At 32.6% G+C, this 11,642-nt stretch overlaps 1 long non-coding RNA gene across 1 annotated transcript; it reads left to right on the top strand.

Moving 5' to 3' along the window:
• Nucleotides 1-3,405: 3,405 nt before the first annotated feature.
• LOC139510252 (uncharacterized) lies at nucleotides 3,406-5,716 on the top strand. Its single transcript, XR_011661861.1, has 3 exons — nucleotides 3,406-3,559; nucleotides 3,922-4,047; nucleotides 5,564-5,716. It is a non-coding gene; the product is annotated as an uncharacterized lncRNA (long non-coding RNA).
• Nucleotides 5,717-11,642: the final 5,926 nt, after the last annotated feature.

Below are 11,642 nucleotides of genomic sequence, written 5' to 3'. Positions count from 1 at the left end.
ATATTTAATGTCCCAAACCAGAAAAGATTGTCTTTCAAGCATTATTTGGGTCAATCGGTGGGAAAGTGAGGCTGCTTAGAACACCATTTCAGAACTCCAAACTGGTAAACTGATTTCCATATTTTTACTGAAACAAATTGTTATCAAGAGTAGCTATACGATAGAAATATCATATCCTAAATTTATTCAGTTCCCCGGTAAGATTTTCCCCTTCTGGAGCAATTGAGATCACTCCCAGTTTTTGGTGGGGCTATGTTGTTTAGTCTTTGTGTTGTATTTATGTAGACTTGTTTGTCTGTCGTTTTCTTTATTTAGCCATGGCATATAAGGTTTTCAATTTATGAGTTTGAGTGTCTCTCTGGTATCTCCCCCTTTTAACAAAAGTGGAGACAGTCAACCTGCACAATACGTATAAAACATGTAATTTCGTTGAGTCTAGGCATACCAGATACAGGGCCCCTGTTGGCGAAAGACCTTGGAGTAATTTTTGAGTGGTCAAGAACAATAGTTAGACCCGACATTTGTGCATGCGTCTGGGTCTAAAGTCAGGGAAGACCCTCGTCTGTGATAATATTTTACAGAAAGCTTTGGGTCATAGGTTTTAAGTAGGATACCCGTTGTTTGTGTAGGGCTTTACTGGCTGGCTTTTCGTAGTCCGTCGTATTTGAACAACTGCAGATTATAATAAATCTGATTTGATACGAAACGAATATTACAATAAAAACAAATTTTGAAACAAGCTACGCTATAATCACAACAAAAAACATCACCTTCCACTTCCGATAAAAAAGAAGTCCATTGCATCGTCCCATTCAAGTTTTTGTAACGGGATATCGGATTTCGGAAGGAGTTGATGAATTGAAAACAAATTATGCAGGCAAATCTAAAAATGAACAAAAATTCATTACTTTGTGGTTGACCCTAAATCTGCATTAAAAATGCAGTCGTGTAACACTTGTTCTTTGGGATTTAAAAAGAAATATCAAATCATACCATAAATCATCGATATTTAACAAATAAAAACGTACTTTTTTAGAAGCATATTTTATGTACAAATTAATATATGCATGCATATTTGGTGACATATGCATGCATATTTGGTGACTATGTGGAACGCATCTATCCAATCTAGCTAGAAATAAAGGATACTACAGATACAGTTAAGTCGGCCTCATATCTTGACTTACATCTAGAAATTGACAATGAGGGTCGGTTGAAAACAAAACTTTACGACAAAACAGATGATTTCAGCTTTCCAATTGTGAACTTTCCATTTCTAAGTAGCAACATTTCAGCAGCACCTGCATACGGGGTATATATCTCCCAATTGATACGATATTCCCGTGCTTGCATTTCCTATCATGATTTTCTTGATAGAGGGTTGCTGCTCACAAGGAAGCTATTAAACTAAGAGTTCCAAATGGTGAAGTTGAAATCATCCCTTCGTAAATTTTACGGACGCCATCACGAGTTGGTTGACCGTTATGGAATAACCGTTTCACAAATGATATCGGATATGTTCATTACGTCGTAACTACAATCCCCTTCCCTTTCATGAATGTGACCTACCGAATTAGACTATTTACCGGATTTGTTATCAAATAAGCAACACGACGGGTGCCGCATGTGGAGCAGGATCTGCTTACCCTTCCGGAGCACCTGAGATCACCCCTAGTTTTTTGGTGGGGTTCGTGTTGTTAATTCTTTAGTTTTCTATGTTGTGTCGTGTGTGCTGTTGTTTGTTTGTCTTTTTCATTTTTAGCCATGGCGTTGTCAGTTTGTTTTAGATTTATGAGTTTGACTTCCCTTTGGTATCTTTCGTCCCTCTTTTAAACTCAACATGTATTTGAAATGGCATCACAAGGTTACATGTATGTCGAGACTGAAACAATCCTTACGATATAAATATATATATAAATACCAAACTTTATAACTTATACCTTAACTGGAATTATGTTATAATTTAACTTATTCGTGTGATAATAATGATTTGATACAGTCTGAATTATCTTTGCCAAAGAAAGAGTTTGAACTTATAACCTGATAACAATTACCAAGGTTTACTGTGATTGTCACGTTTGTTCCACGATAAGCAGATATATCAACAAATTGTGTGAATTCGAAGATCTCAGACAACGTTATGGTATGTTCAGGACTACTTTTGTTTCGACGTTTCACTCTAAATGATAATCTGTATTATAATCTATTCAAACAAGTTATCATATAAATATTATGGCACTGAAAGAAATTTACATTGATAAAAAAAAACACATTATAATCCTTCAAAGTTAATCTGCTTATAAGTTTGACGTTAGTAGATCATACAATGCTTATTAGAAATAAACAGATCTACAGCTGAAAGACATTCATATAATCGAATTGTAAAGAAACATTTGAAAACCTTAGTATAAATTTTATGTTGTTGCAGCGTTTATCAAAAGTATTTGGATAATTGTATTTTTATACTTTTACCATTCTTTTAAACTGCATTTACGAATAATAAAAGTCGCTTCTTTAATTCATAAACATCATTTTGGTAAATAAATAATTTTATTGTTATATGAATGTATCTGTCAAAAACGCCTATATCCAATTCAAAATCATTTTGCAGCATTGTTTTGAATATATTGATAATTTCATTGTGTTGAATGATTGATAATATTCAAATTTGTTGGCCTCGACAATTACATTACTTGTTCACCTGGTGCATTAAAATTTGTTCATTTCATGCTTTTAAACAAATGTTATTCGAAATATTTTTTCTACATTAGATCGGAATAAATAGCAGAACAGAGTTACAATTTGAAAATAAGTTCTATTATCATTATAGCATGCACACTGTTATTCATTTCTGCATTATAGAATACATCTTTCTAATCTAACCTGACATTGTATTGATATCCTCAGTGAATTTATTGTATCTGTTTGCTATGTTTGATTTAATTTTATTTCAGATGCTGACAAAAATACTTGTAGCAGTGTGTTTCTCTGTCGTTGCGTCAGGTATAGTTTTTATGAATGAAAATAACATTTTCTTAGTTTCGTATGTCTTAGATGATTTCTGAAACTATGTTTTTTTAATTACCTTGACTGGCTATAAAGCCCTCGCATGTTTGCTATCCATTATCACCTTCACCTTAACCTGCTTTAGAACAGTTTCTCTGACTACAATTCAATAAGAAAAGTTCAAATAAAAAAGCATTGAAAGATGTATAAATATTATGAAGTTGACCAAACTAAGATGATGTAAACGGCTAAAACATATTTGCTAAAAATGTAGTTGACAAGTATGCATTTGATGAAAGCAAGAAAACTGTATGCAGTGTAGTACCTAATTAACAATATAAAATATACATTACAATATATTACAATATCAAAGAGTTTAACGCTATTCATGTGTATCTTTGAGGTAATGTTTGTTTATTGCATTTATATAGATACACTTGATTGCTCTGGGAGACACAGATATAGTTCCCACGGTACTGGATATTATCCGGCTGCCGATGCAACAGGAGGTGGATTTTATGACAGACTTGGCCATCCATTACATACCCTTCAAGTACGTTGATTGGAGCTTATTAAAACTGTCAAATCAATTATTTTTATCCTTTTTATCTAACGACCAGAAGTCAGTTGTAATGTTATGTTTTTGTTTTGTCTATTTTTACTAATTATGTTTACAGCGATTATGATGTTCATTTGGATAGACAATTCTATGGTTACCTCACAAAAAATTAGACTGTTTAAAACATTTAGTTTTAATTTCTTCTTATAGTCATTTCTACATTTTCAATTATTAGTTCATCAATTTTCAAAACGACAGTGATTTTTTAATATCTGAATGATTCAATATACTAAAAACTATTTAGCCAGTTGTGTCAACGAAATCAGCTATTTACTAGATTTTATTTTTCATTCAAGGATTTTCTCGAAGGTAAAGCTCAATGGGTCAGTGTTGCAATGGATATATACGCGCATATTCTTTATGGTAAAAGTCTTTGTATCCCACAGTTAAACCATAAATACAATAGAATCATTCCCTTCAAGGTAAGAGCTGTAAATAAGTGTCTTAAATTATCTTAAAGAAATACAATAACTACAAATAAGGATTTGATAATAATTGAATTTATAATATATACATATCTGTACTGGTACTAAAACTATAATTATTTATATCGTCATCATTTCGTCTTTAGTGGATTTATTTTCATTGGCAATTATTCAACATCTTTTCTTTTTAGTAATAGTATACAAACTTATCAATGTATCAAACATACTATCAAATCAACTATTTAGTGACGGTTTCAACCGTTTTCCGTCTTAAAAACTGTTTTGAAGCATTTGCTGTGTATTAACATATTAATTGAGATATGTAAAAAGTTAAATAACAAAGATACCGAACTCCAAGGAAATTTTAAAACGGAAAGTTCCTTTTCAAAATTTAAAATCAAAACATCGTATGGATTAAATGGCAAACGCAATAGTATAGAGCGGAGTGTATGTTACTGCAGAGAAATGGGAAGTTGATAATTTGAGAGTTAAAATCATCACTGTGTCATACATTCTATCTTGAAGTTGACCATCCATTTTAATATCGTTCAAAAGATTAATATATGAAGCATTATTTATATATGTGCCTGTCCCAAGTCAGGAGCCTGTAATTCACTGGTTGTCGTTTTGTTTATGTGTTACATATTTGTTTTTGTTCATTTTTTTACATAGATAAGGCCGTTAGTTTTCTTGTTTGAATTGTTTTACATTGTCTTATCGGGGCCTATTATAGCTCACTATGCGGTATGGGTTTTGCTCATTGTTGAAGGCCGTACGGTGACCTATAGTTGTTAATGACTGTGTTATGTTGGTCTTTTGTGGATAGTTGTCTCATTGGCAATCATACCACATCTTCTTTTTTATATTTAAGTATAATACTTCATCCAAAGTTCACTGTAATATATATGGGTACACCCCCTTTAAATGTTAGTTATTGAGTGATAGTACATTATCAATATATTTGAATGTGAAATTAATAAAGTGTGCAAGATATATTTTCTATTTGTATTTAACAACAAAATTCTGTATGAATTGTGAGTCAAAGGGTTACACAAATCTAATCACATGTATAAGGATACTTTTATTTACTCTGGCTTTAGGGAGAGAAAAAAATATCTGAAAATCAAAAACGTATAGCCCATAAACGCCACCTAAATATATTGTAAAGTGTGAAGATACAAAAAATATAGGAAAATGTACCTGCCTAATTTTATTTCTATGTACAGTAAAGAAACGAAAGAAGATTACCCAGTATGGTATTACGTTTCCACAGTAGCATTTGAATGTGCCACGTTTAACCGATGCAATAAAACATAATAAATGAACAGCTTAACAGTAGACATAACAATAGTTCAATTATTTTTTTTTATACCAGAAGCAGAGTTGTTTACGTTCTTTTTAGCAAAATTCATTGTAATCATTTTGATTTTAACCCGTTCGTGAAATAAAAAAAGTTAATGCATTTAGATATTTTACAAAAAAATATATGAAAAGTTATGTTGTTGTTTTACAGGTAGTAGATTCGGGATCAGCTGTTGATCATAAAGGATACGGAAGAATTGATATATGCACCCGATCGCAGCATGATTCATACGACAGCACCATCAATGGACCTTTAACGTTGGTGTTTCGTATTTGATTCCTTTAATAAAAGTGTATGTAAGATAATCCAATTTCAGCTCTATGTCTTTGAGTCCACACACCTACACATAAACTTACCAATATAAATGCTCAACAGTCTCAACATAAAGACATTGTACTTAATAAAGGATGGTACCTAACAGATAGTTGCATGTAGTACATTATGTTAACAGAAAATTAATAAACGGACCACTGGCGCAGAAAAATCAACAATACAAAGTGTGGAAAGAATACAGAATATTATCATTAATAGTACAACAAATATATGTACAAACATATGTATGTGTGGATATATTGGTAGGCTGCAGATAAAACAGTCCACCAGTTTCAGAGAAAAAAACAAACCGATAGCCAAAGGACTGAAAAGAGCATATCGGGGAGTCTATGATAACATACGTGTCAAAATATCCATCCTGCGTACAAAAGTGGACTTAGCGGAGAACACCCCCACCCCCTATCCCCGTCTGTTTACACAAACCTCTTCAAAACATGTCTCTCCGATTTTTCATATCCAAACAACCTGAATTACGTGTAATGCGGAGATGAAATCTCCCTTTTACTACCAGAAGTTGAGGGAATTCCTACGATGACAACAGTGAACCCTACGCAATCATTCCATACCCTCCACTATAGAGCTGGTAATGAAGATATCTGTGCCAGAGGGGGACAGTTCTTAGTCCTTTTATTGTCTCCATGAACCACCCCCTATACGATATGGGATATCCCGGTTTTGGAGTTACCGAAATATGATCTTTAATTTAAAAGTTTCAGATTCATAAAAATATTAAGTCTGATTAGAACGAGGAGAAAAATAAAAACTGCTAATGTCTTAACAACTACGACAAATTAAAAGTCAACTATAAACTGACATTGTCTTATCAGCATTAAAAGAAATAAAACTGTCTTTTTAACAATTTATCGACACTTTAAAATTAATCTTTCCTCCAATCTTTCTCAGTAAACAAAATCCGTCGATTCATCAACATCTGTCACACAGTGTGAAGTTGAAAATACAAGAAACTGGCACAGCAGTATAGTTCAAATAAATGCATTCACTACAATCAAATATGAATCATAAGTAGTAATTAAAATATTTACAATAGATATACGGGAAGGCCTGAGTGGTATATTTTGTACATGTTTGTATGAAGCTAAACAGATGTTATGTGAGAATGTTTTAACGTGCTTTACACTCTTGAAAATAAAATGCACGTTTTAGTAATCATTCAAAACAAAAAGAGGCGTTCCTGTATGTAAGCAAGTGTAAGCAGACACTTTTGATTTATGATATTAACACATTAGTATCCAGACAAAAACAATATACGCCAGTAGCCTAAATGAATTCATAAATGATAAATAATAGTTGCTACTATTTAAGAAAGAGAGTCAATTTTACGATTGTGCATAAAATACCTTATTGCGAGTGTAAAGTTAAACTGTTTATTTTGTTCACTTTAAATAAGATTAGAAAACACAAACAGTTGTATTAAACACATAAGTCGGTTTAGGTTAAATCAAGTCCCCTCATATTGACAAAAACATAAAATTTCAATCCAAAACATTACATAATAACTCAAGATTATCAATATCACGAAACCTACCAACTAGTGGCAAACTACGGAATTACAGAGAGTATAACTATTTAGTTTAATTTTAAAACAAAAATCTCGATTAGAATTAGAGACACAGATCTTGTTTAACAAAGTGCATTATGCGAAATGTTTTGTGGATTAGGCAAGGCGTCGTTTGTTGTACTTTGCGTTTATATTATCTGAGCTAATGATAGTGTAGTTATTTGTAAAATTTAATTATAGATACAAGGCTTTTAATATGGTACGCCAGATGCGCGTTTTGTCTACATAAGACCTTTCAGAGCGCTCAATGCAAATTGACATTCTGGATCCTTAATAATAGCAGGTAAAAAAATTCACTGACAACACACGAACGAGATAAACCAACACAAACAAGAAAAAAACATTTGTTAACAAGAGACTTACCGGATTTGTTATCTCATAAGGAACACGACGGGTGTCACATATGGAGCAGGATCTGCTTACCCTTCCGGAGCACCTGAGATCACCCCTTAGTTTATGGTGGGGTCTGTGTTGTTTATTCTTTAGTTGTGTCATGTGTACTATTGTTTATCTGTTTGTCCTTTTCTTTTTTAGCCTTGGCGTTGTCTGTTTATTTTCGATTTATGAGTTTGAATGTCCCTCTGGTACCTTTCGTCCCTCTTTTCATACCTTGATCTTTTCCTAAATATTGACGCAGATGGACGACTTCACACGAAAATCTATGATAAACGGGACGATTTCAACTTCCCAATTATCAATTTCCCATTTCTCAGCAGTAACATACCCTCTGCCCCTTCGTATGGTGTTTACATATCACAATTGATACGTTATTCTTGTGCTTGTTCACACTATACAGACTTCATAAACAGAAGTGTGCTCCTTACACAGAAACTCCGTCAACAAAATATGAGAAGGACAGATTAAAATTGACACTCCGTACATTTTATGGACACCATCACGAATTAGTTGATCATTACGATGTGTCTTTGACCAAACTAGATAAGGGCATATTTATCACATGGTAGATTGTGGTGTGTCATTACGTCGTCTAATCTTTTAATTACCGAACGTGACTTATACCCGATTGTGACTGTTTTTCTGAGTGTGAATTCGTATTACTATAAGACGTATTACGGTACTTATCTATCCCAAATTTATGTATTTAGATTGATGCTATATTTGTAATTCTCATCAGATTTTGTCAAATTTGTTGACGTCTTTTCTATTATATTCATGTGTTATGGTAAAGAAAATTAATCACCGCCTTCATTTATTAGGCCTGGACTAAGTCGGGTGTGTCTATTTTCTGTATTTTTCTTGTCTTTGTATTATGTATTCGGGTTTTGTTCTGTAATTCGTTAAGACTTCAGTTTTATCATGTATATCTTTTGTATTCATTTGATAAAATTAACTGTTTGCAATAGCATAAATTGTTCTAAATAATAAGGATGTTCTTATCACAAGCAGAAAACCCTAGCCGTATTTGGCACAACCTTTTTCAACTTTTGATCCTCAGTGCTGTACAATTTTGTACTTTTTTTTACTTTCGAACTTTTATATCTGGGCGTCACTGGTAAGTCTTGTATGGACGAGGCGCGTTTTTAGCGTATTGAATTTTAAACCTGATGCCTTTTGTTATCTATTATTCATGTGTTTCTTTGCTTAATACGTTCTCCTATTTATTTGTATTGTAGTCCTGTAATATTATGTTGTCATTTTAATGTTATATTTAACATTGCCATTAAAGTGCGAGGTTTGGCATGTTACAAAACCAGGTTCAACCCACCATTTTTTTCTTTAAAAATGTCCTGTACCAAGTCAGGAAAATGGACAATGTTATATTATAGTTCGTTTCTGTGTGTGTAACATTTTTACGTTGTGTTTCCGTTGTGTCGTTTGTTTTCTCTTATATTTTAGTGTGAATTCACATTACTATAAGACGTGTCACGGTACTTTTCTATCCCAAATTTATTTTTTTTGTTTTGGTGTTATATTTGTTATTCTCATCGGATTTTGTCTAATGCTTAGTCCGTTTCTGTGTGTGTTACATTTTAATGTTGTGTCGTTGTTCTCCTTTTATATTTAATGCGTTTCCCTCAGTTTTGGTTGGTTACCCCGATTTTGTTTTTTGTCCATAGATTTACGAGTTTTGAACAGCGGTATACTACTGTTGCCTTTATTTTATAAAGCTCAACCTATCAGCAATTATGATTCCTATCAAATCTCGGGGTTATTATATGTCAGAAGGTAATTTATTCATTCTATTTATTAAATTTTCAATAACAGTGGTATAATTATTAAATATTTGTAAAAAATCAAAATAAAATGGATGTATTATAATGTATTCAATGTGCATTACCTTTAAAAACGCTAGGAAACTAGGAGGAAGAAGTTTATCCAAAATAAATAAGCGGTCATGTAATAAGAAAATGTTCGTTAAACGCGTGTTACTAGTAAAACATGTTGAAGACGCAAAGGTAATCACTGACCAAATATTGTAAAGTAACTGGTTACTAGTATAATCGGGGTGAACACAGTAAGTCAAAGACTTTAAACAATATAATCAAAACCACATGGATAAACGGAGCAGCTGAGAGAAACCATTTTGATGGAAACGTTGTGATAATTACAACAACCGAGAACACTCATTTGGTTCAATTCAGTCTTGGTAGTTTGTTTTCCTTCGAGATGACTAAAATTTACATTTGGTGTATTTGTTGACGCATGCTATTTATTAATTCTTTCTCTTGAATTTCAAGCTGATCTTGTAATTTCCTTCAGAAAGTTGATTGATATTTCTTGTGTTGAAAATAATTAGATCTTATCCGGTTACATGTTTAAACCCAGCATGTTTTTCGTTTCTCGTTTTTATATAGATAAGGCCGTTGGTTTCCCCGTTTGAATGGTTTTACGCACTTATTTTTTTGGCCCTTTATAGCTTGCTGTCCGGTGTGAAGGCTCCATGTTGAAGACTGTACCTTGACCTCAAATGGTTTACTTTTAATAATTGTTACTTAAATGGAGACTTGTCTCATTCCCACTCATACCACATCTTCCTATATCTATGAATTCAAATTCAAAGCGTCGTATTTAATGCAACTTTTACTATCCTACTTGACTTTATATATTATACCCAAAGGGTCATTTAATTTTTGTCGATTTACTATTTATAGTGATGTTGTGATAATATAGATTTTATTCATTTTTTTTTATCCTTCTGGACCCATAAAAAAACAATGATCAATTTCAATATGTTTTATTTATGGCTCTAAAATACATTTTCAACAAGTTTCATGTAATTATACATTAATATATAAAGAAACAGTGCTTACTAATTACAGTAGTCCAGAGCAACATCGGCAACTTTATTGAATTCATCAAATTTGTATTTATTTCAGTATTATGAAAGCAAACATTCTACTTATTTATTGGTAAAGATAAAAACTAGCCATATGTCAATTTATATGTAAACACTCTTAAAAAATGATATTTTGTACGATTAACTTTTACAAAGCACATGTTTAACACTTATAACATTTACGTGACAAAACAAACGGTTAATATCTCCCACTGAGTTAATTGGTACCGTTAATTTTATTAATATCAATTAAACAAGGCCAAAACAAATATATATATGACAATCTAATAGAAAAAGAGAGCCGTGGTGTAGTGATTAGTGCATCGGACCACTAACACAAAGGGTCCTGGTTCGATTCCCGTTTGGGATGAAAATTCAAGGAAGTCAATTTTCGGCTCTCCCTTGACACCATCTGCGAGTATGGTCTTGAGGAAACGATGATAGTCCGTCGGAAGGGGACGATAAATGGCTGATCCGTGATAAGAGAGAGCCATATCTCTTGCACGTTAAAGACACCCTTGTAGATTTCGAAAAAGAGTAGGCTAATGCCGCTACAAAGCAGCACTCGCACCCGCAAAGTGGAAACGGATTAATATAAGTTGCAAAACTTGTTTCCCAATCCACTATAAATAAATATGTTTAAACTAATAGAAAAAAATATGTTTCTATCTTTCTTTCTGTTTTGCATTTTTTTTTTCAATATAAAAGCTTGTTTCAATTGCTTTAATGACACCTTTGTTTCATTATTGTTAGATTTGGGTATGATTGACAAGTAATTAATCGTTTTGTATTAACGTTCATTGTTCTCAGTTAATCAAATCTATAAGGTTGACACTACTATGATGAACTATTGACAAATACTTTGTTACAGTTAACATCAACACTACGGGTGCCACATGTGGAGCAGGATCTTCTTACCCTTCCGGGGCACCTGGTATCACCCCTAGTGTTTGGTGGGGTTAGTGTTGTTTATTCTTTAGTTGTCTATGTAGTGTCATGTGTACTATTGTTTGTCTGTT

The sequence above is a fragment of the Mytilus edulis genome, chromosome 2 (assembly GCF_963676685.1).
Source record: "Mytilus edulis chromosome 2, xbMytEdul2.2, whole genome shotgun sequence".
Classification (NCBI taxonomy): domain Eukaryota; kingdom Metazoa; phylum Mollusca; class Bivalvia; order Mytilida; family Mytilidae; genus Mytilus; species Mytilus edulis.
The sequence above is the reverse complement of the archived record's forward strand: the minus strand, read 5'-3'. Positions and strand labels throughout refer to the sequence as shown.